This window comes from Canis lupus, chromosome 17 (genome assembly GCF_011100685.1).
Source record: "Canis lupus familiaris isolate Mischka breed German Shepherd chromosome 17, alternate assembly UU_Cfam_GSD_1.0, whole genome shotgun sequence".
Lineage (NCBI taxonomy): Eukaryota > Metazoa > Chordata > Mammalia > Carnivora > Canidae > Canis > Canis lupus.
The window spans coordinates 27,562,586-27,588,515 of record NC_049238.1 but is presented as its reverse complement, the minus strand read 5'-3'; the positions used below and the strand labels follow the sequence as shown (position 1 = coordinate 27,588,515).

At 35.3% G+C, this 25,930-nt stretch overlaps 2 long non-coding RNA genes across 2 annotated transcripts in view; one reads left to right on the top strand and one right to left on the bottom strand.

The window, feature by feature from the left end:
- Positions 1-25,930, bottom strand: part of LOC102152201 — a 219,831-nt gene that overhangs the window by 5,235 nt on the left and 188,666 nt on the right. The window contains exon 7 of the long non-coding RNA XR_005372301.1: positions 10,235-10,388. This is a non-coding gene — a long non-coding RNA (uncharacterized LOC102152201). The remainder of the gene's footprint in view (positions 1-10,234; positions 10,389-25,930) is intronic.
- LOC119869716 overlaps positions 12,724-25,930 on the top strand; it is a 37,040-nt gene continuing 23,833 nt past the window's right edge. The window contains exon 1 of the long non-coding RNA XR_005372306.1: positions 12,724-12,893. This is a non-coding gene — a long non-coding RNA (uncharacterized LOC119869716). The remainder of the gene's footprint in view (positions 12,894-25,930) is intronic.

Sequence of the window (25,930 nt, the reverse complement as noted above, 5' to 3'; positions counted from 1 at the left end):
GAGGCCTGGGTGGCTCAGTGACTGAGCTCCTGTCTTTGGCTCACCACACGATCCCAGGGTCCTAGGATCCAGTCCCACATCAGGCTCCTCACAGGGAGCTTGCTTTTCACTCTGCCTATGTCTCTGCCTCTCTCTCTGTGTCTCTTGTGAATAAATAAATAAAATCTTTTTTAAAAGGACAAAGGAGAGAATGGGTGAGATTATGAAGTTTCTCACACATTTTTGTGTAGGAGTGCCAGTCCATCAATGGAGATCACATACTGGCTAAGAGGTCACTGGGTTTGGGGATCAGAGAAATCTGGATTCAAACCCTGGCTCTTTACTCTCTAGTTTTGTACATTTGTGTATTAGTTAAGCTCTCCTTAAAATTTAGCCATGTTTGGTGTGTTTATTATTATTTTGCAATTTTTAAGCTTTTTTTAAATTGAAGTGTAGGTGACACACAATGTTACTTTAACTTTAGGTGTGCAACATAGTGATTGGACAACTCTACCTTATGCTATGCTTACCCTCAAATGTAGCTACCTTCTGGTACCATACAACACTACTAAAACACCATTGACTGTGCTCATTTCCTTTCATTTCCCTTGACTTACTCATTCCATAACTGAAAGCCTGTACCTTCCACTCCCCTCACCCATTCTGCCAATCTCCCTACCTCCATCCCCTCTGGCACCCACCAGTTTGTTTGCCACATTTATGGGCTTGTTTCTGCTTTGCTTCTTCTTCTTTTTTTTTTTTTAATTCCACATATAAGTGAAATTGTATGGTATTTTCCTTTCTCTTTCTGAATTATTTCATTCAGCATAATACTTTCTAGGTCCATCCCTGTTGTCCCAAATCGTAAAATTTCATTTTTTTATGGCTTGTAACATCCATTGTGTATGCATGCCACAACTTCCTTATCCATTCATCAGTTGATGGACACTTGAATTGTTTCCATGTCTTAGCTATTGTAAATAATGCTGCAATAAACATAGGGGTACATGCACCTTTTCAAATGAGTGTTTTTATTTTTGTCAAGTAAGTACCTACAGTGGAATTACTGGCTCATACAGTAATTCTGTTTTTAATTTTTTGAGAAACCTTCATATTGTTTTCCATAGTGATCACACCAACTTATATTCCTACTAATAGTGTACAGGATTCCTTTTACTCCACATCCTTGTCAAAGCTTGGTATTTCTCGTTTTTTGGATTCTAGCCATTCTGATATCTCACTGCGGTTTTAATTTGCATTTCCCTGATGATTAGTAATGTTGACATCTTTTCATGTCTCTGTTGGCCATCTGTATTCTGTATGTCTTCTTTGAAAAATCTATTCAGGTCTTCTGCACATTTTTTCCTCAAGTTATTTTGGCTTTTGTGGTGTTGAGTTGTATAAGTTCTTTATGTATTTTGGATACTAACCTTTTATTGGATACATCTTTTACTAATATCTTCTCCCGTCCAGTAGTCACCTTTTTGTTTTGTTGATGGTTTTCTTTTTTTTTTTTTCATTTTTCTTTTGATATAGTCCCAAATATTTACTTTTGCTTTTGTTTTGCTTGCCTAAGGAGACATATCTAGAAAAAATGTTGCTAAAACCAATGTTTAAGAGATCACTATGTTTTCTTCTAGGATTTATATAGTTTAGATCTCACATTTAGGTCTTTAATTCATTTTGAGTTTTTTTTCTCTTTACTTTTTGCATATGGTGTACAAGAGTAGTACAGTTTCATTTTTTTTTGCATGTAATTGTCTGGTTTTCCCAGCACCATTTACAGAGGAGACTATTTTTCTCCTATTGTATATTCCTGCCTTCTTTACCATAGACTAATTGACCATATAAGTGTAGGTTTATTATGGAATTCTCTATTCTGTTCTATTGATTTATGTGTATATTTTTCTGCCAGCACCATACTATTTTGACAAAACTTTGTAGCTTATCTAGAAATCTTGGGTTGTGATACCTCCAGCTTTGTTTTTTATCAAGATTGCTTTGGCTATTTGGAGTTTTTGTGGTTTCATACCAATATTAACATTTGTTCTACCTCTGTGAGAAATTATCCATATATATATATCTTGGATATATCCATATATCCAAAATATCCATATTTTGATACAGATTGCACTTGAATCTGTAGATTGTTTTAGGTAGTATGGAAATTTAACAATATTCTTCCAATTCATGAGCATGATAGGTCTCTCCATTTGTGGTATCATTTTTTTAAAGATTTTATTTATTTATTTATTTATTTATTTATGAGAGACAGAGACAGAGAGAGAGAGAGAGGCAGAGACACAGGCAGAGGGAGAAGCAGGCTCCATGCAGGGAGCCTGACATGTGACTCGATCCTGGGTCTCCAAGATCACACCCTGTGCTGAAGGTGGTGCTAAACCGCTGAGCCACCCGGGCTGCCCATTTGTGGCATCTTTAATTCCTTTAATCTTTAATTCCTTTAATCTTTAATTCACCTCATTAGTTAAGTTTATTTCTAAGTATTTTATTCGTTGTGGTAAAATTATAAATGAAATTGTTTTCTTAATTTTTCTTTATGTTCCTTCATTATTAGTGTATAGAAACCCAAGTGATTTCTGTATATTTTGCATCCTACAACTTTACTGAGCTTATTTATTTTAATAGATTTTTGGTGAAGTTTTAGTGTTTTCTACGTATAGTATCATGTCATCTGCAAATAGTGGTGTTTTTACTTTTTTTTTGACAATGTGGTTGCATTTTATTTCTTTTTCTTAGCTGATGCTAGTGAGAGTGGACACCCTTGCCCTTTTCTTATTCATAGAGGAAAAGCTCTCAGCTTTTCACCCATGTTAGCTGTGGGTTTTCATATATGGCCTTTATTATGTTGAGGTATGTTCCCACTAACGTCACTTTGTTGAGAGTTTTTATCATGAATGGATGTTAAATTCTGCCAAATAGTTTTTTTGCATCTTTTGAAATGATACAATTTTTACCCTCATTTTGCTAATGTGGTGTATCAGATCGACAATTTGTGAATATTAACCCATCATACATGTCCAGAATAAATCCTACTTGATCATGGTGAATGATCCTTTTAATGATTTTTGAAATGTGGTTTGCTAGTATTTTGTTGGTAAATTTTGCATCTATGTTCATCAAGGTTATTAACCTGTAGTTTTCTTTTGTAGTATCTTTATCTGGTTTGGGGATCAGGGTAGTGCTGGAATTGTTGGATTTGTAGAATGATCTTGGAAGTATTCCTTTTTTTTTTTAAATAATAAATTTATTTTTTATTCCTAACCTTCTTTCTTTCTTTCTTTCTTTCTTTCTTTCTTTCTTTCTTTCTTTCTTTCTTTCTTTCTTTCTTTCTTCCTCCCTGCCTTCCTTCCTTCCTTCCTTCCTTCCTTCCTTCCTTCCTTTCTCTTTCTTTCTTTCTTTCTTTCTTTTCTTTTTTTCTTTCTTTCTTTCTTTTCTTTTCTTTTTTTTCTTTTGAAAATTTTGAAGACAACAGGTATTTACTCTTCTTTAAATGTTTGATAGAATTCACCTGTGAAGCCATCTGGTCCTAAACTTTTTTGCGTGTGGAGTTTTTTGATTACTCTTTCAATTTCATTGCAGTAGTTGGTCTATTCAAATTTTCTATTTCTTTCCACTTCAGTTCTGGTAGGTTATTTGTTTCTGGAATTTATCCATTTCTTATAGATTGCCTATTTTGTTAACATATAACTTTTCATAATATTTTGTTCTAATCCTTTGTATTTCTGTTCTGTGAGTAGTTATTTCTCTTTCATTTCTGATTTTATTTGAGCCCACTTTTTTTTTTAATGAGTCTGGCTAAAGGTTTATCAATTTTTTCAAAGAATCAGCTCTTGGTTTTATTGATTTATTGATCTATTCTATTGTCTTTTTTTGTTTGTTTTAAGTTTCTATGTCATTTATTTCTCTCTAACCTTCGTTATTCCCTTATATTGGCTTTAAGCTTCATTTATTGCTCTTTTTCTAGAGTTAGGTATGTTAATTTGTTTGAGATTTTTTTTTTTTTTGCTTCTTGAGGTAGACCTATATTGCTATAAACTTCCCTCTTAGAACCATCTCAAAGATTTTGAACTGTTATGTTTTCATTTTCATTTCTAGCCATGTAATTTTTTTAAAAATATTTTATTTATTTGAGAAAGAGTACATAAGCGGGAGGAATAGCAGAGGGAAAGAGGCAAGCAGGCTCCTTGCTGAGCACAAAGCCCTACATGGGGCTCGATTTCACAACCCTGAGATCATGACCTGAGCAGGAATTAAGAGTCAGATGTTTAACTGCCTGAGCTACCCGAATGCCTCTCTCCATGTAATTTTTTTATTTCTTTGATATCTTGGCTGACCCATTCTTTTTTTTTTTTTTTTTTTTTCACTATCCTCCATGTATTTATGCTCTTTCAAGATTTTTTCTTGTGGTTGATTTCTAGTTTCATGATCAGAAAAAATCCATGCTATGACTTCAATCTTCTTAAATTTGTTGAGACTTATTTTGTGGCGTAAGATGTGATCTACTCTGGAGAATGTTCCATGTGCACTTGAAAAGAATGTGTATTCTACTATTTTAGGATGGAATGTTCTGAATATACTCGCTAAATCTGTCTAGTCCAGTGTGTCATTCAAAGTCACTATTTCCAGTTGATTTTCTGTTTGAATGATCTGTCCACTGATGGAAGTGGGTTGTTAAAGCTTCCTACTATTACTGCATTACTATCAATTAGTTCCTTTATGTTTGTTATTGTTTTATGCATTTGGGTGCTTTCATGTTGGGTGCATATTTACAATTGTTTTATCTTCTTGTTGGATTGTCATTTTTGTTATTATATATTGCCCTTCTTTGTCTCGTGTTACAGTCTTTTTTTTAAAGCCTACTTGTCTGATGTATAGGTATTGCTACCCAGCCTTTCTTTTCACATCCATTTGCATAATAAGTGTTTCTCCAACCCCTCACTTTCAATCTGCATGTGTCTTTGGGTCTCAAATGAGCCTCTTGTAAGCAGCGAACAAATAGGTCTTGTTTTTTAATCCACTCTGTCACTCTATGTGTCTTTTAATTGGAGCATTTACTCCATTTACTTCAAAGTGATTATTGATAGCTATGCATTTGCCATTTTTTAAAACTTGTTTTATAGTTGTATGTGTTGTTCTCCTCTCTTACCTTCTTCCCTTGCTCACTTCTCTCATGATAAGTTGGCTTTCTTTAGTGATATACTGGGATTCCTTTCTCTTCATTTTTGCGTATCTATTACTGATTTTTGATTTGTGATTACCACTAGGTTTGTACATAACATCTTGTGCTTTGTTAAAAGGATATTCCTCTGTCCTCATTTTGCTTGACTTTCTGTGTTTATTTCTATGAATTAGGCATAACAGCTGCTTCTAAACTTGAAGAAATATTTTGTTGACTGTTTCTTTTGCTATGCAGAAGTTTTTATCTTAATTAAGTCCCAATAGTTCATTTTTGCTTTTGTTTCCCTCGCCTTCATGGATGTATCTTGCAAGAAGTTGTTGTGGCCAAGTTCAAAAAGGGTGTTGCCTGTGTTCTCCTCGAGGATTTTGATGGATTCTTGTCTCATATTTAGATCTTTCATTCATTTTGAGTTTATCTTTGTGTATGGTGTAAGAGAATGGTCCAGTTTCATTCTTCTGCACGTGACTGTCCAATTTTCCCAGCACCATTTATTGAAGAGACTGTCCTTTTTCCAGTGGATAGTCTTTCCTGCTTTGTCAAATATTAGTTGACCATAGAGTTGAGGACCCATTTCTGGGTTCTCTATTCTGTTCCATTGATCTATGTGTCTGTTTTTGTGCCAGTACCACACTGTCTTGATGATCACAGTACAACCCGAAATCTGGCATTGTGATGCCCCCAGCTATGGTTTTCTTTTTTAATATCCCCCTGGCTGGCTATTCAGGATCTTCTCTGATTCCAAATAAATCTTAAGATGATTTGTTCCAACTCTCTGAAGAAAGCCCATGGTATTTTGATAGAGATTGCAATAAATGTGTAAATTGCCGTGGGTAGCATAGACATTTTCACAATATTAATTCTTCTAATCCATGAGCACGGAATGTTTTTCCATCTATTTTTGTCTTCCTCTATTTCTTTCAGAAGTGTTCTGTAGTCTTTTGGGTATAGATCCTTTACCTCTTTGGTTAAGTTTATTCCTAGGTATCTTATGCCTTTGGGTGCAATTGTAAATGGGATTGACTCCTTAATTTCTCTTCCTTCAGTCTCATTGTTAGTGTATAGAAATGCCACTGATTTCTGGGCATTGATTTTGCATCCTGTCACACTGCCAAATTGCTGTATGAGTTCTAGCAATCTTAGGGTGGAGTCCTTTGGGTTTTCTATGTACAGTATCCTGTCATCTGTGAAGAGGGCGAGTTTGACTTCTTCTTTGCCAATTTGAATGCCTTATTTCTTTTTGTTGTCTTATTGCTGAGGCTAGGACTTCTAGTGCTATGTTGAATAGCAGTGGTGAGACTGGACATCCGTGTTGTGTTCCTTCCTAATCTAGGGGAAAGGCTCTCACTGTTTCCCCATTGAGAATGATATTTGCTGTGGGCTTTTTATAGGTGGCTTTTAAGATGCTGAGGAATGTTTCCTCTATCCCTACACTTTGAAGAGTTTTGATCAAGAATGGATGCTGTATTTTGTCAAATGCTTTCTCTGCATCTAATGAGAGGATCATAAGGCTCTTGTTTTTTTTCTATTGATATGATCTATCACATTGATTGCTTTATGAGTGTTGAACCAGCCTTGCATCTTGGGGAGAAATCTCACTTGGTCATGGTGAATAATCTTCTTAATATACTGTTGGATCCTATTGGCTAGTATCTTGTTGAGAATTTTTGCATCCATGTTCATCAGGGATATTGGTCTATAATTCTCTGTCTGGTTTTGGAATTAAGGTGATGCTGGCTTCATAGAACGAGTTTGGAAGTATTTTGTCCTTTTCTATCTTTTAGGAACAGCTTTAGTAGAATAGGTATGGTTTCTTCTTTAAACGTTTGATAGAATTCCCCAGGGAAGCAATCTGGCCCTGGACTTTTGTGTCTTGGGAGGTTTTTGATGACTGCTACAATTTCCTCCCTGGTTATTGGCCTGTTCAGGTTTTCTATTTCTTCCTGTTCCAGTTTTGGTAGTTTGTGGTTTTCCAGAAATGCGTTTTTTTTTTTCACACTCTTACGATTACTTTATTGAAATTTTATAAAAACTCAGCCAAGTAGAAGAAAAAGGTACAACCCAAGAGTACAGTTCTCTTTGGTGCTTTTATTCTCCTTGCCCCTGTGGCACTGATGTTGACAGCCCCTTGCTCTCCACTAACCAGGCAGCATGGAAATATTCTTAAAGTGAGTTCATATGGATTTCAAGCTGGGGCCAGATCTCGCATTTCCTGAGGCTTCTCAGGCAGGCAAGTTATTGACTATGGAATACCTCTCTGTCAGAGGTAAAAGCTCAGTTTATTCAATCTCTAGAAAAGTTGCAATCTTCCCTGGTCGGACACATTTCTTCTAGATTGCCTAATTTATTGGCGTATAGCTGCTCATAATATTGTTTTAAAACCATTTGTATTTCCTTGGTATTGGTTGTGATCTCTCTTTTTCATTCGTGATTTACTGAAAGACAACCTACGGAATGGAAGAAGGTATTTGCAAATGACATATCAGATAAAGGGTTAGTTTCCAAGATCTATAAATAACTTATTATAGTCATCAGCAAAGGAAACAAACAATCCAATCATGAAACGGGCAAAAGACATGAACAGAAATTTCACCAAAGATGACATACACATCGCCAACAAGCTCATGAGAAAATGTTTTGCATCACTTGCCATCAGGGAAATACAAATCAAAACCACAATGAGATACCACCTCCCACCAGTGAGAATGGGAAAAATTAACAAGGCAGGAAAACACAAATATTGGAGAGGATGTGGAGAAAGGGGAACCCTCTTGCACTCTTGGTGGGAATGAGAACTGGTGCAGCCACCCTGGAAAATTATGTGGAGGTTCCTCAAAGAATTAAAAATAGAACTGCCCTACAGCCCAGCAATTGCACTGCTGGGGATTTACCCCAAAGATACAGACGCAGTGAAATGGCAGGACACCTGCACCCCAATGTTTATAGCAGCAATGTCCACAATAGCCAAAATGTGGAAGGAGCCTCAGTGTCCACTGAAAGATGAATGGATAAAGAAGCTGTGGTATATGCATATAATGGAATATTACTCAGCCATCAAAAGAGATGAATACCCACCATTTACTTCAACATGGATAGAACTGGATGGTATTATACTGAGTTAAGTAAGTCATTCGGAGAAAGACAAACATATGGTTTCATTCATTCAGGGAATATAAAAAATAGTGAAAGGGATTATAGGGGAAAGGAGAGAAAATGAGTGGGAAAAATCAGAGAGGGAGACAGAACATGAGAGTCTCCTAACTCTGAGAAATGAACAAGGGGTAGTGGAAGGGGAGGTGGGTGGGGGGTTGGGGTGACTGGGTGACGGGTACTGAGGGGGGCACTTGATGGGATGAGCACTGGGTGTTATGCTATGTTGGCAAATTGAACTCCAATAAAAAAATATACAAAAATAAATAAATAAATAAACTTGAAGAAATGTATTTGTCTATGGTCATTCCCTGTTAGATTGTGTGTACCTGGTGACTTTGGCTGGCTTGATCTGTGGCTGGAGTGGATTGAGGGTCCCAGGGCTCTCTGTGCAGATAGGCACCCTGGTAGAGTAGCTGGAAATGAGGCTGATGTGCTCCAACTGGGGGGGAGGGGGTACTCTGACAGGGTTGCCAGAACCAAAACAGGAATGAGCCAGAAGGTCCCAGAGCAGTATGTGCTGGAATTGTCCTAACATGCCGTCTGGAGTCCAAGTGGCATGGGCCAGAGTGTTCTGGGTTGCTTTGTACCTATGTCACCTTGGCACAATGCCTGGAGTTCTGGTGAGCACTGACTGGGGGTGTACCAGTGTGCACTGCTCTAGGGATGTCTTAGTGGAAAGGCTTGGGCCGGTGTGAACTAAGGGCCTGGGATTCAGGTAAGTGGTAGGCCAGCTAGGATGCCTGGATCCTGCTCCCATTCATGCTATTAAGGTAAAGTAGAAACAAATTGTGGTATTCACCAGCTCCTCTGACCCAGAGAAAGTTACAACAGCTCCCTTAACATTTAGCAGGGTTCTAGGGCTGACTCCTTTATAGTCTAGTTGCTCTTATAAATTGGCTTTTTCTTCCTGTGCCCAGGGCATCCTAGGCTAGTGTGAGCTAGAGGCCCAGGACTCATGGATGCAGCAGGCCAGCTATGGTATTCACACCTTGCTCCTGCCAGTTCTATCAAGGTGGAAGGAGGAAACTGTGGTATTTGCCAGCCAGCTCCTCTGATATGGAGAGAGTGCCAGCAACTCCTTTGCTGCTTGTCAGAGTTCTAGGCCTGGTTCCTATACATTCTAGTTACCCTTCTAAACAGTGGCTTTCTTTCTGTGCCTCAAAGCAGACAAATCTGCTCTCAACCTCTCAGTACTATTGTTTCCCTCTGTGATGTTGGATGTGGGGATTCCCCGAATTACTGTGTCTCTGTCTCTTTTGCTTTTCTCTATGTGGTCTCTTTATCATTTGTTGTGCACAAGCTAGTCAGTCTGTCACTGGTTCTTCTTCAGAAGGAATTGCTCTAAGAATAGGTATAGATTTGGTATATTCATGGAGGAGGGGAGTTCTTGGGCCAAAACTGGATCATGTCCTGTTTCTCCACTTCACATGGCTCTTGGGAAAGTCATCACACATACTGAGTTTCCTCATGTATAAAATATAGATAATGTTTCCCATTCTAATATATTTTGAGAAATTTTGTGGGTTTTTTTTAATTGTGTCTTACAGTTCAAGTTTGTAGATTTCAATAAGCAACAATTTTTAAAGATGTGGTAATGTTCCAGTTAATATTTATCTGTCTTTCATGGCCCCACACACTGCATCTGCATCTTTAAATCCATAAATAAGTTTCCTTAAGTATCATACTTTCCTGATCTTTCAAGCTTAATGATAAGGGGGAAGCACAAGAAAAATTTCAGTAGAATACAGTTTTTATTTTGTAAACACTAATGTATTAAATTTGCTATACATTGAAGCCAATAATATATAGTATTATTTGAATTGTATATATGAATTGGATGTTATAACTAGTTGATTTTTTTTCATTGTGTTAGAGGTATTTTATTGAACAAGGCCAAATGGTTACCTCAGTATTACAGCCAATATAGTCCAAGGGACCATTTCTCCCCAAGTCTGTGTTGTACTTTATTATGTGAAGTCTGCGTTTCTGTGACTCTTAAATCTGTTGATGAGGTGGGACGAGTGCACTTGCTTTCTGTGGCAATAAAGATTTTCTGTGCCTCACAAAAAAAGAAAAAAAAAAAGATAATGTTTCCCACTTCTTAGAGCTGTTGTGAGAAAATATATGTAAATCCCTTAATAAAATACCAACACATGGTAATTGCTCAATAAATGTTAAGGATTATTGCTTATTACTATTATTATTAGTAGTAGTAGTAGTATTATGCCCTGAGAAACTTGGATTGTAACTCATAGAAGTGGGCGGGTTACTATTCATACTATTAATTAAATAAAATGTCATAATCCTGCCATAATTTCAATGTACAGGAAGCCTATTCAAGGAGAGGGGTTGATTGAGCCACTGAAGTAAAATTCCAACAGAATTTTACTTGTTTATAATGTAGTTTGAAAGAAATCTTGACTCAAATTCTGCAGTGCAGAGGGAGGATGACAAAGGATTATAAAGATGTCCTGATGGTGCTTATGAATTCTATACATTATCTACTTCTTACTTACCTCTCAAAAGCCTCTTTGCTAAAGATAAGTGTCATTATGTATGCAAATTAGAGAAACTGCCATGAAAAATAATTCTTATTCTGCTCATAGTCTTAAGTGCTTTTAATAAATGAATCATTTGAAGTATTCACAAAGGCCTACTTTAAAGAAAAAAAAAAAACATATGAAAACAATATAAAGAGAAAAAGTTACATACCTAGTAATTAAAGTCTTACTTTCTTAATACTCCCTTTGACTGAAATCAAAGCATTACTCAAAATGATAAAGAGGTATTACTGTGAGCTAAATTTTTGAAATGTAAAACTGTATTTTCTGTTCATTTTTGTTTTGTGTAAAAGATAATACTACTGAATGAATGCATTGCTTGTGTCCAAATACACGTCTGAAACAAGGCCTTTTCTTGGTTTATGTCCCATTGAGAGAATTGCAGCCTCATTTTCTCTTTCACATTATTTAATATTTGGCTGCAGCCACTCTTTGGCAGTAGGTAGGGTATTTGATAATCCTTCTGTGTTGCATAAACATTTTTACTTCAAAGAGATTGCCTGTCCGTATCCCACTGGAATTATTTCAAGCCAGATGTCTAATTCTGTCCAACATCTTCAATGTTTTCAAAATCATCTTGGGTGTTGTTAATGGAGTATCATTAGGTACAATTTGAAACTTTTTAATGGGCGGTACATGCATTCAGACATTTGTGCAACATGTGCTCTTGCTTCTTAAATCTTTGGGGTATTTTCTTTTATATACCATTCTTCTAACATCTTATTTTCTCTGCCAGTTGACTTAATTATGTAGTCATGGTAAATATTATCTTTTAATTTGACAAATATTTATTAAAACTACAATAGGATCCAAATATTGTACAAATCACTGGGATGAGATGGGAAGCCTGCATCACAGAAGCTATGGTCCATTTAGGAGGGAAAGAGAAATAGAGAAATTTAGAAACAAATTTTAGTGTGCCATGAAAGCCCAGATCTGGGACCTCTTAATATTGTTTGATGAGAGAAGGAGCATTTTGATCAAGGCCTCAACTTCCCAGAAGCATGAGGAAAATAACCTCCCAAAAGAGGCATACTTAAGTAAAGATACATGTGGATATGGTTTGTTCCAAAAACAAAGTAATTCTACACTAACCAAAGGAAGTTTGGGAGAGAACAACGTGTACGATGATAATAGAGCTGGCTTTCTCCTACAAAACCAGGAAACTATTAAAATAGTAAAACTGGGTGGAGCATGGTCAGATTTATATTTGAGAAAAATCTGAAGATCATGTGTTGGACAGATTATATGGGAGATAAACTTAAGTAGCCATGGCATTTAGGAAGTACTTGAGTCACTACCCATGAAGGATTGAACTAATACTAGAAATGGAGACAAGAAAAATAATTCAAGCATGTAATAATCAGAAGCATTGCAGTTTGAAATCTAACACCTCAAAAGGGCTCAATGAATGCCTTTTAAATGAAAGAACAAAAAATTAATGCATTAAAATTGATTTCACATATAAAATTCAGAACACTGAAAATGATGGGATCATTTCACACTTGTATATATTATTTTTTTCACTTTTTTCTCTGTATTGAAAGCAGGGATATTTCAAACCACACACAAAGGATTCCTATTTGTATATTTGTGACGGATTGGTGCATTTTCTGTTTTAAATGTCCATATTTAAGGAAAGGTCTCTCCAGATACCTCAGGATCATGTTATTTGGCTGGATTAGTAGTGGGCACAGGGTTTAAGTCTTCCCTTTCACTGCTGACCCCAAATATTCCAATTCAGTGAAGTTCTGAGAACATGTTTATATTCCAGGTTCAGGTCATAATATATGAACAGCATTCCATAGATTCCTCATTACCAAATGAAAACATATCAAGAAACTGCATTAAACCAGAATCTCTAGCCATTTTTAGCATATGTCTTCAAGAATGAGGACTGCCTCACTCTACTACCAAATCACCTCAACACTGCTCTTCTTTTAGTTTTCTTCACAGCTCTTCTTACCTTCAGAGATAGAATATCACTTATTTTTCAATTTCAGGTAATTTAATTTCAATATAATACTTCTATCTAACCTACAGACCATTTCTTAGTTACCTCAATAATATCCTTTATAGTATTTGTTTTCCAGTTCAAGATAGATCCAGGAACTCATATTGCATTATATAATATATTTTAGTCTTCTTTAATCTGGAAATTATTCTTAGTCTTTATTTTTCATAACGTTGATATATTTCAAGAATAAGGGCAGTATTTTAGTGTGTCTCCCTCAATTAGAATTGGTCTTTAAGGTGTCACATTCCAAATACATGATATACATTGATACTTCATAAAGGGATTATCTAGTTTCTGCACAGTATAGTTTATATGCATTAATATAATTTAACTGTAGAAATTTTTATTAATTCTAAGACTGTTTCAATATCCTGCCCTCATCAAACCTGATCATCCTCCAGGATGCTAACTTTAATGAATAATTATTCCTGCATCAGTTTTTACTATGATAATTGTAAAACTGTAATTTTCTACATTATTTCTTTCATATTAGTTGACATTTCATCATAAGAAAGCTTTCCCTCACCTCATCTGTCTGCCTGACTATCATTTATCATAATATCTATCAATCTGAATATCTCTCAGTGTGGATTCATGGATTCTTATTATGCCTTAATATGGATATTCAAATCTGTTAACTCTTCCTTGTAAATCACGACTTTAAGCAATAAAAAGCATTCTTTATCTCACTGAATGTTTTCATTTTTTTTTTTTCCTTTTTGGCTTACTTTTCCTTAGTCTATCTGGTTGCTTACTTTCAGTTTCCCAGCATACTTTTAACTATCTCTTAATTTTGTAGCCTTTTGACTCAATTGGCTTTAGACATGCCATATACATGGTTAGGTTTTTCTAACAGTTTAGAAATCCTTTTCTTTAGTCAGTTAAGCTCATTCATAATTACTGCTATGTCTGATATGCTTTGTCTCAAATCTATCGCTTTATATCATACTTACTCTGCATATTATATTTACTTTGTTTCTCCTCACTGTTATGTGTTTGCTTGGGTATTTAGGAAAGTTTGTACATTTTATTTAATTTTTTAAAGACTTATTTATTTTTTGGAGAGAGAGATGGGAGGGGGAGGGCAGAGGGAGTGATAAAGAGAATCTCCAGCAGAAATCCCTGCTGAGCCTGGAGCCAAAAACAGTGCTTGGCACATGACCCTGAAATCATGATTTGAGCCAAAATCAAGAGTCAGAAGATGGGGTGCCTGGGTGGCTGTCAGGTCAAGTTAAGGCACATGGCTCATGTGCCTTTGACCACAGTCAAAGGGTTCTGGGATCAAGCCTCACGTCAGGATCTCTGCTCAGTAGGGAGTTTGCTTCTCCCTCTACCTCTTCACCAACCTCCCACCCTTGTGCTCTCTGTCAGATAAGTAAGTGAATTCTTTTTTTTTTAAAGAGTCAGATGCTTAACTGACTAAGAAACTCAGGTGCCTCTGAAAATTTGTACATTTTAAAATAGCAATTACTTTTGGGCTTATTTAAAGATTTTATTTATTTATTTCACAGAGATGGAGCACAAGAAGGGGGAGTGACAGGCAGAGGGAGAGGGAGAAGCAAGCTCCACTGAGCAGGGAGCCAGACCCCAGGACCCTGAGATCATGAACTGAGCAGAAGAAGGCAGACACGTAACTGACTGAGCCACTCAGGGGCCTTAAAATAGGAAATATTTTTGTAGTCATACCTTTTATAGTGCCCTTAATACCCATTTTAAATGTGATCTTTTTTCTATATGCATTGCCAGTTTTAAATGGCATTATTTGGATCAAGCCCCGTTTCTGGCTTCGAACTCAGAGGAATCTGCTTGAGATTTTTTCTTCCTCTATCTCTCCCCCTCCCATCTTTCTCTTGCTCTCAAAATAAGTAAATAAATACATAAATAAATGGCATTCTTTAATATTCAACCCTTACATAAAAATTAATAAAAGTAGAAACAAACGTATTTCTACTTAACCCTTTTTCTCCTGCTTCTTAGTTGCATTCTTCCTACCTTTCAGAAATATATGTTTATATATTATTCATCCACCATGTCCTTGATCCTTTTTAAGTCTTACATCTAAAATTAAACATGTTACATACTTAACACTTGTTGAGTTTTCCAGGGTGGAGCTCATCCTTAAACAGACTTCTTCAGAAGATTTCATACTTTTGATACTTGAGGAACAGTATGGCTAGAGTAACATCATTGACTCACACTATATTTTCTTGAGTTTTTTGAAACTTTCTCTACCGTCAACCTTGCTAGAGTTGATGTGCCCTTGAAATTTTTGGTGTCCATCTTGCTTTCTTATTCCTACAAATAATTTACTCATTTTTCTGTTAGGCACAAAAAATATTTGTCTTTAAAGCCTGTAATTTTACCTTAGTATATCATGCAGTGCTTGCTCTGATCTAAGTTTTTCCAGGGGACACAGAGTCCTTTCAATATATTGATTTGGGCATTTGGCTTTTGTTTGAAAAATTTTAAACTATTGTTCTATTAGTTCCATTGTTTTTTTATTCTTCTTAATGGATTTCAGTTATATTTTCTTTGTATGCCTTCTATTTTAACCACATTTTTCCTAGCTTTTTTTTTGTCATGTTTATATTCCTTGTTATTTTCCTGCTTTCTTTTTAATGTCCCTCTTAGAGTTATCTTATTTCTAATACTTATTATTTTTTTCTTTAATTTCTTTCCTGAATTCTCTCAACTCTCATTGAACTTCACCTTGTTTGGTATTTGTATATTTTTATTCTTAATTATTGAATTCAGAGTCTATACTTTTTAAGGTACCTGATTGTGTAAGACTACTTAATTTATTTGAGACTGTTTTGTTCTCCTTTTGACCGGATACATAGGAAACTTTCTAACAGATGAACCATCTTCTGTTTTCTTTGTTGAGTGGTTTAATATGGAAGTGCTCTGATTTTGCTTTTGTATTTTGAGGCATTTGCGGACAGGGTATTTACAGTGTTCTCTTATGCCAGTATAGTGATGTGTAGTTTCACTACCGGTTGGTATTGATGATGCAGAAGGAGGGTAGACTGGCTTATTTCATGGCTCTATGATATTTTTGCAGGACTTATAGTTTCTTCTCTTACTTTTTTTTTTCATCCCCCATTACTACCAAGTAGAGACAGGTTACCCCTTCTTTCCCAATAGTAATGATCAGGCCAGTGTGAGGAACTATACAAGTCCCTAATTTGTGTTTAGTGTTTTGGCACCTAGTGTTGGATTTTCTCTTTCTGGGATTGATTTTTATTTTTTTCCTGAACTTTGCCTTCTTCTCTTCACTAGCTGTGCTCCATTCAGACTCTTCCCTCTTTGCATTAATCTCTGCATTTATAAACTTGCAGTCTTGAAGGGAGTTCCATCACTTACTGTTGGAATTTTGTGTTTATTTCCCTACTCACAAGTAACCTGAAATTCATAGCATTCTCCAACTCCTATTAATAGTGACGACATTATTATTTTAGTTGCGATTGTCTTCCCAGTCATATATTTACTTTTATTTTTAAATATTTGAAACAGTAATGCATATTGAACTTTTATCAATTATATCAATTATAAATATCAATTATATCAATTATCCCATGTTTTCTTAGGCTTTATATTGCCTTTTTAAGTTTTAAACTTTTTATGTAATTTTCTAATTATGTAGTTTTCTACTTATGTAATTTTCTATTTATGTAAGTAATGCTGATTTAGAAGTCTTAGAAAGTACAAAAAATAACAATGAAACAGGAAAAGTAATTCCATATCCCAGAGGCAAACGTGGATAATATTAAAATTTTTCCCTTCCAGGATGTTTTTCTACACCTATTGACAGAGATACTGTACCTATAATTTGGTATCCCGCTTTTTTTTTTACTTAACTGTGTTTCATAATCATTTTTCTATGTAATTTAAATTATTCATAAACATAATTTTCAATGTCTTCCTAGTGTTCCACCATATGGACATTCTCCTAACGTCGATTATAATGTTTATTATTAACAAAAATTCTAGGATGAACATTTTTGTGCATAAATTTGCATCCATATTTCAATTTATTTTCTTAGGATATATTTCTAGTAGGGGAGTCTAAAACTACAGCATCATCTTTACAGAATACTAAATTTTTATTCATTTTCAGCTACTTGGAAGCATGACTTCAAGTGTTCTCTTTTAAAGGTGGGGGTATAATACTTTTATCTTTTGTACATGTCTGGAATTGCTTATTCTTGCCTTCATATAGGATCATAATCTGGCATGTTATCAGTTATTGATCCTCAATGTATTTATTTCCATACTCTTACAGATACTGCTCTGTTAGATTCTGTTACTTAATAATGCAGATTCTTACAGTGTTTTACTCGATGGTAGATTGTGTATTTTTCCTGACTGAATTTTTATCTATTAAACTCACAAATCTATATTTCTGGTCTAGAGGGCTCCTTTAAACACTTAAGGCTTACATGCAATAGTTAATTGACTCTTTCTACTCTGATATCTCACAGGCATCTCAGTTTTAGCTTGGATCCCAAATGTAACCAGCCTCATAAACAGCACCCTTGGTCTCCATTCCCACTGGAAACAAACAAACAAACAAACAAACAAACAACAAAACAAAACAAAACAAAAAAAAACACTCAAACCTACTAGACTCCAGCACTCATACTTGATCATCCATCTAGCAGCTTAGGACAAAAACATGGAACCTCAGTTTCTTATCTTTCCTTATATCCCACATCCAGTATATAAACATATGTTTGAATTGTCCCTTCAAAGCACAACCTAAATATGTTTACTTCTCTCTGTCTTCACTGCCAACACACTGGTATATTATATCTTACCTACAATGCTTCAGTAACTTCATTAAAAATCTCATAGGTATTCCCCCTATGTTCCGTTCTTCCACAGAAGCTTAACTGATCTTTTGCTAAAAATGTTTTCTTATTTTTGTCAATCCTGATATTTAAAAATCTTTCAGTAGTAATGACAAAAGTACTGGCAGTTAAATCCGAAGTCCTCATCCTGGCTAACAGAGTCCTAGATGATCTGCTTCTGCTTTCTCTTGCTTAGTGTAGTCAAAATATAGGGTCTTCTTTCAATTCCTAGAATATACCAGCTTTTCCAGTCTTAGTATCTTTTCAACAGCTATTGTTTCTTTCCAGAATGTTCCTCACTATTCCTGTCTCTGACCTTTTTTTGCTTATTGCTTTTGCCTTGGTTTAAAGGCTGTCTTCTCAGAGGGGCCTTCCCTGACCTCCCAACTTTAAGTGACATCTGGTCACTTTGTCCTGTATCACATCACTTGTATTGTCCTCATCATAGCACTTATTAATATTGATGATTTTCTTTTTTAAAAAATCTTTCATTTATTTTCTGTCCCTCTTATCATAAAAGAAAACATACCCATATTCTTTACCACTGTATCCCTGGAATCCAGAACACTACTCTATAAATAAATTTAAATACAGGAATGCATACTCTCTTTATATTGCAACGTTATTTATGTTGACAAAATTTATCTACATATATTCCCTGACTTCCATTTCTTAGCTGCTCCATCGATATTTCATCTCCTTGACTTTTTTGCCTTCCTTCTCAGGGACAGTTTTGTCTTCTGAAATGTCCCTGTCTGTAATGTCACTTTTAATCTTTCCTACTTCTTATACAGATAAGGATTTTACAATTCCATTTTCAGGCTCCCTTCATCCTAACACTTCCTGTTCTCATTCCTCTCCTTTTCCTCTTATTGAGTTTAATTTCAGCTTGTTCACTCAATATTTATTTCTATCCCTGTTTAATCCAAATTATTATATTTTTCATCTGACTACCAAAAGAACATTTTTTTAGTCTTTGGAATAAGCTTGTTTTACAATATTTTTATAAGTCCTCATGATGATTATGATTGTTTATTCATTCCGAAATTAGGGAGAGATTTAGTTAATTCTTTGCTATCTGTGAGTTTATTAGTTGACTAGCAGATTAGCATGTGAAACTCCTTGCCCAATTCTCACTCACAAGCTTCCTCTAGTATAGATGAACTGAAGTCTAAAATGATGAAGATGGAAATCTTAATTTTCCAGTATATACAGATTTGCTTCCATAGCTCTTTCTCTTTCCATTTTCATCTTCAATGCCTGATTGTGAAGATTACTCCTCCCAACATGCACAGTATCACTGACCCTAACCCCTTTCTCCACTATCTGCCCACTCATTAGTCTTCTATATATTAAAATGTAATTATACAAAGTTAGAAGCTTGTATTCTGGCTACCTCAAAGTGTAGCATATGCTACCAGTATGGTGGCTGGTCATATTTCTTGCATGTGAAGACATTTACTTATTCTAGGGAAAAAAAAACAAGATAGAGGATGAGGAATAATAAAAATTGTCCTTAATATTGTCACATGAGGCAATCAGATGTGGGCTACTGGTAATGCACTCCAGTCTGTTCTTCCCTCAGCCCTATAGTTAGGGAGAAATCCTTCCAATTTTAGAAATGGGTTGCCTCTTTGTCCTAATTTTCAGTCCTGTCAGTTTGAATATTTTGTTTGTTCTCACATGTATTTTTTTTTAATCTATCCTTCCTCCCTCCTCTCCTCTGGCAACCACCAGTTTGTTCTCTGTATTTAATAGTCTTGTTTTTGTATTTTTTCTTGGTCCATTTGTTTTGTTTCTTATATTCTACATATGAGTAAAATCATATGGTATTTGTCTTTCCCTGACTGACGTATTTCACTTAGCATTATACACTGTAGGCCTATGCATGTTGTTACAAATGGCAAGATCTTATTCCTTTTTTATGGCTGAGTAATATTCTATAGGATATATATATATATATATATATATATATATATATACCATATCCTCTTTATCCATTCATCCATCAATGGGTTCTTGGGCTGCTTCCATATCTTGGCTATTGTAAATAATGTTGCAATAAACATAGGGGTACATATAGCTTTTCAAATTACTGTTTTCATTTTTTGGGGGTAAATATCTAATAGTGAATTACTGGATCATATGGTGTTTCTATTTTTAAATTTTTGAAAACCTCCATACCATTTTCCACAGTGGCTATACCAATTGATATTGCCACCAATAGTGCACTGAGAGTTCTTTTTTCACCACATCATCACCAACTCTTGTTATTTCTTGTGGTTTTTTATTTTAGCCATTCTGACAGGTGTTAAGTGATATCTCATTGTCATTTTGATTTGCATTTCCCTGATAGTGATGTTAAGCATATTTTCATGTGTCTGTTTGTCTTCTTTGGAAAAAATGTCTATTTAGGTCCTCTGCCCATTTTTTTTATTATTTTTTGGTGTTGAGTTGTATAAGTTCTTTATACATTTTAGATATTAACCCCTTATCAGATGTATCATTTGTGAATACCTTCTCCCATTCAATGGCCTGCCTTTCCATTATTTTGATGGTTTCCTTCACTGTGCAGAGTTTTTTTATTTTGGGGTAGTCCCAATAGTTTAATTTTGCCTTAATTTCCCTTGCCAATGGAGATATATCTAGGAAAATGTTTCTACGGCTGATGTCCTAGAAGGAAATATCGGTAGGAATCTCTTGGAGTTTAATGGTCTTAGATCTTATATTTAGGTCTTTAAACTGTCTTGAGATTATTTTTATGTATGGTTTAGGAAAGTGATCCAATTTTTCCAAAACCATTTATTGAAGATACTATTTTCCATTGTATATTCTTGCCTCCTCTGTGGATTAATTGAACATGGAAGTATGGGTTTATTTCTCAGCTCTTATTCTGTTGCATTGATCTATGAGTTTTTTTGCCAGTACCATATTGTTTGATGGCTGCAGCTTTGTAGTATATTATGAAATCTGGATTGTGATACCTCCAGCTTTGTCTTTCAAGATTGCTTTGGCTAATTCACAGTCTTCTATGGTTACATATAAATTTTAGGATTATTATAGTTCTGTGAAAAATGTTGGCATTAAATCTTTAGATTTTTCTGGATAGTAGGGATGTATTTTCACATGTATTTTAATAGAAAATTGAAAGAAGCTCCCATGGGGTCCGCCAGCCTGAGGAAATTTTAAAGATGAAGCCCTCTAGCTATTTCTTAGACAAAACAACATTGCTGTTGTTTGAATTCGGATAGTGCTTTACTATGATTTGGCTGTACGTTTTCATCAAGAAGAAAGATCTTCTTTAGGAAAGAAATGGGACAAAGAAAGGGAGTTGCAAATTGGCAAAACTAAAATAAATCCAGGGTAGCCAATAATAAATAATACCAATAACACCAATAACCAATTCATTTTGAATTTTTCAGTTTCCCAAAACATTTTAGAGATTTGCTTTTGAGTATCTTGTATTGCTCATATTTCAGACACAAGTAGTTCCTAGAAGAAAAAAATACATATTTGAGGAGTTTCACCCCAAGCACAAGTCATATATGTAATTTTTCACATCTGACCATAGGCAACTAATTACAAGGTTTTGCCTGGCAGGCATCATGGGGAAAAGTTGCCCTTCCCACATTAGACACATTGCATGGCTAAGGCATTACAGTTTTCTTGAGGAGTTGCAATGAAGGAGTCATGTTCTCTTTAGGCTAGCCTTGCTCATTCATATACCTGCATTCTTAACTCAGGCAGCTCCATTCAAAGGCTTCCTTACTGGGGCCTCAGTTGAAATACTTCCAATACCTCCACCAAGACCACTTTATTGGGGTGCCTTGGCTGTGGCACTTTCCCCCACTCTCAACTCATTACTGTTCCACTCCTAGCCCTTCCATCTCTCCCTCTCTCAGCACCCTGGCTCAATAAAAAGGTAGGTGCCTTTATTCAGAGCTCCTCTCCAATGAGATGATTCCCCAATCTATGGTGAATGTCATATGACCCCTTTCTTGTGCCATTCTTTGGGAAAATAAATGGAACACTAAGAACAATGCCTTTCTCTTTTGCCTTTTCGACATACTTACTACTGTGTAGTAAGTAAACAAAGACTTGACTGTTACATTTGCTTTACTTGTCGTTCTTAACCATCCCAACCCAGCAACTGACAGTTCAACAGTAATTAATGGTGATGCTTTTGTAAGAACATAAACACACAGCACAACTATTTGGTAACAGTTTTTGGAACTGGTCAGGTTGACTCACTTTTACGTCAAGTAATAAGCTGCACTACCCCATAGGTGACCACTAGCCACGTATGACTATATAAATTTAAATAATTAAAATTAAACAAAATTAAAAATTCAGTTCCTCAAATTAGCCATATTTCAAGTGCTTGCTTACTAACCAGAAGTAGTTAGTAACTACTATACAGGACAATGCAGTTATGGATCATTTCTATCATTACAGAAAGTGTTGTTAACTCTACTCCAGAATAAAAAATATATATATAGTTTCTAGGTTTCTGTGAAATGTAAAATCTGTAGGCCTTATCTAATTTTAATTTTTAAGCACACTTAATATGCCATTTCAATCAGAGGTTTGGAATTTCCTGGGATTATGTGTGGTAGATACCTTTGAAACAATTCTGTTTCTTGAAGAGATAAGAAAGGTGAATTTTTCTGTCTTATTTCTCCTGTGTGAACATCACCAGATTTTTCGATCATTCATGAAAATATTTGGTTTCTAAGTATAACCAAGTCATACTATGTTGAACACAAATCAGTACTCCAGAAATATGCTGTTTAGTGCAAAGTCATAGCTAACTCAATAAATCTCACACTAAGACAAAGATACTATAAACTTAGTAATGCAGCATCATATTAATTTAGCTGATTATAAGGGAAAAACTGAAATCTAGTACAAGTTTTATTGATTGCTGGATGTCCTGTGAAGGTGAATTTAAGAGTAGGCCTGAAAGTGACCTGAGCTATTTCAATGAAATATGAAATGTAGCTGCATAGCACTGACTCTTGATCAAGGCTTAAAACAGACTAATAGTGTTGTTTGGTAATCATGGATCCAAGAAGTTTCCAGAGGGGTTGTATCAGCTTGTCAGCATTGTTTTTGGTTATAGTGAGATTGATGTCTTACACCCCATCTCAGTGAGACCCCTGAAAGGTTCTGCCCTTGGAACAGGTTCTATAGCAAGAAATTTACCCTGCTGTTCATGTAGGCCTAAGACACCACCACTGAAACTCTATATTTATCATCCTAGTTCTAAGGTATTCCTGTGCACACATTTCTGATCCAAATAAAAGATTCATTCCAGTAAAGTCTTTATAAGGAAGATAACTGAAGTCTGTCATTGCTTTCTCTAGACAGCCTGCTGGAGGCTGCCTTTGTCACATCCTTACCTTTTGATGTTGTTGGTGTTGTTGCTTATGGTTGTAGTTTATTCATTTTTGTTGCTAAATAATATTTCCTATTATAATCACACCACTGTTTATCCATTTCATAATTGAAGGATATTTGGGTTGTTTTTAGTTTTTAGCTATTGTGCATAATGTTGCTACAAACATTCTTTAACTTTTACTACACAGAAATACACATTTCTGTTGGGAATATACCCAGGAATGAAATGATGAATCTTAGCTTTAGGTTAGTACTGTCTAATAGAAATATAGTTAAGTAAAGTCACATAGGTAATTTAAAATTTTCTAGTAGCCACATTAAAAAAGTATTTAAAAAGGTGAAAATAATAATTGATCATGCATTTTACTAATCCAGTATATCCAAAATATTATCATTTCAGCATGTCATCAATAGGAAAATTATTGATAAGATATTTTACATTCTTGTTTACATATTAAGTCTTCAAAATTCAATGTGCATTTTATATTCACAGGAATTTGGACTAAGCATATTCCAAGTATTCAATAATCAAATATGATCACTAACTACTATTGGGCAGTGCAGCATTAAGGAATATTACCAGTTTTCCAAAGTAGCTATGCCAATTTACATTCCTGAGCATTACAGTTATTCCACATCTTCATCAAAATTGGATACATATCCTTACTTTAATGCTGTTGCTGTATTTATTGTATCTTTATCCTGCTATAAACCATAACTTCATAACCATTGTTACTTTAGATGCTATAAGTCTTCTTTAGCAATCAAGCCCTGTCTGTCACCATAATTACACTAGCTGTGTAACCTTGGCAAGTTATACAGTCCCTTCATGTATAAATGGCCATGATAACAATATTTATAAAGTTGCTGTGAAGAATATCAGTACCTGGAAAAATGAATTACTCAATAAACAAATACTTTTTTGTAGGGGTTCTGCTGACCATGATGCCCCTCAATTTTTAAAATCTAATTGATTATTACATTTTATCAGTCCAAACTTGTACATCTGATTTTTAAATTTTTAATTTCCTGTAGGTCTGGAAATCTATACTTTTTGAGAAGCTCAGGGATTTTTAACCACATTCACCATTTTTTCTTCTACACTTGGTAGTCAATCCCATTCCTGGAATTCTCAAAATCATATACAGTATAAGTATCATGCTTTCTTTCTTTCATTGGGATTAGAGACAGCCATTTTTTCACTGTCTATGATACTCTGAGATTCTAAAGAATCTCTACACACTACAGCACAATTGATACTCTGAAAATTAGGGTCATTCCTCAACGCAGAACCTCCTCAAATTTTCTACCTCCATTGATGCTATGTTTCTGTGCTTCTATGTGCTCTCATCCAAAGACTTTTTGTATGCCTGTGTCTGTTTTGAAAGCTGCTTGTAAGAGGACCACATTTGACATGCTGTCCTGCACCTCTCACATTCCAGCTCAGTTTGCTAAGATGCAGGTTGTAAACCCATTTGTGCATGTTGAAGCCCCCAGTGGTGTGTTTACACCACCATTTATGTTGTACAACAAAATACAATAGGATAGATTAAAATAGAAACTATCACAGCAGATCATAATTAGTAAATATTGTTTGGAGAATCATTTAGGCTATGCTGTTTATGTAAGTGCATACATGTGTGCCCACACAGGTATGTGTATGTGCCTTTATGTATGTATTCTTTTTAATGAAGTCAAATAACTTTTTTTTGTTTTGGATAATTTTCTTACTGTAGGTCATAGTTATCAAATTTGAAAATAGTGCTCTAGGGACCATGTATGCAAGGAGGTGAAGGAAGCATTAATCTAGGTGTCATTTGCCATTTTTATCCTACTTCATTCACCTCCTAAGCAAAATCCCTTCATTTGTTAAAACCCGTATGGTTTCCTACTGATGTACCAATACTTTACCCATATCCATGAGGGACATTAGTACTATCTCTGTCCATACTCCAACTCCAGCTCTCATTTTGGGGAACATCTAACAAATTTTTCCTTAGAATATTTAACTTACATGATTTTAGCCTCTAGTATTGCTTATCTGACCATTTCCAGGATCCTTCTTTTTGTCCATTCTTGAGTTCTTTAGCTCTGTTTCATTCTCTAACACAGTCTTTTATTTTTGAGTTCCTCACTCTCTTGTTCTCATTGAACGTACTCTATTCTCCAGTGCTTCAATTTCCTAAGTGTATAATTGTCCTCCAAACTTCTTGTCCTTATTTAGCTAGCCCAGACTCCACTATCATCACTTCCATTTATCACTTGTCAATATCATCAACATTCTCACCTCTCTGGCCATTTGCCTCATCTTTTTGCAAAACCTACACACTTTCCCATTCCCTTGTGCCCAAACTGGTGAGTGCTGCTAAAGCAAGTTAAAAACAACAACAACAAAAATAAAATAAAATAAAACTGTAACTGTACTAGCTGAAATCACTGAAGTTTAAGTGTATTCCATCTAAGCAGTGACCGCCAAATCAAATGCTATTCCTATAACCCATCAGTAGTCAGCTCCTTCACTTTTCCACAGGATAATATTGAGACCTCTATTCTTACCACAGTTCTGGCTCACTGGTGGTGGCCACCTGGATGGACTAAGGGTAGACAAAGACTTCAAAGATGAAGTTGAGCTCAGTTGAGAAAGTGCTGACTGAACAATGATGTCTATCATGTGGAAAGGGAGATAGTGATGGCCTTTTGTCAGATTTTTCCTTTTTATATTATATTAATGCTGATTCCAAAGTTGCATTTCAAGCCAATAATCCTACCCCTA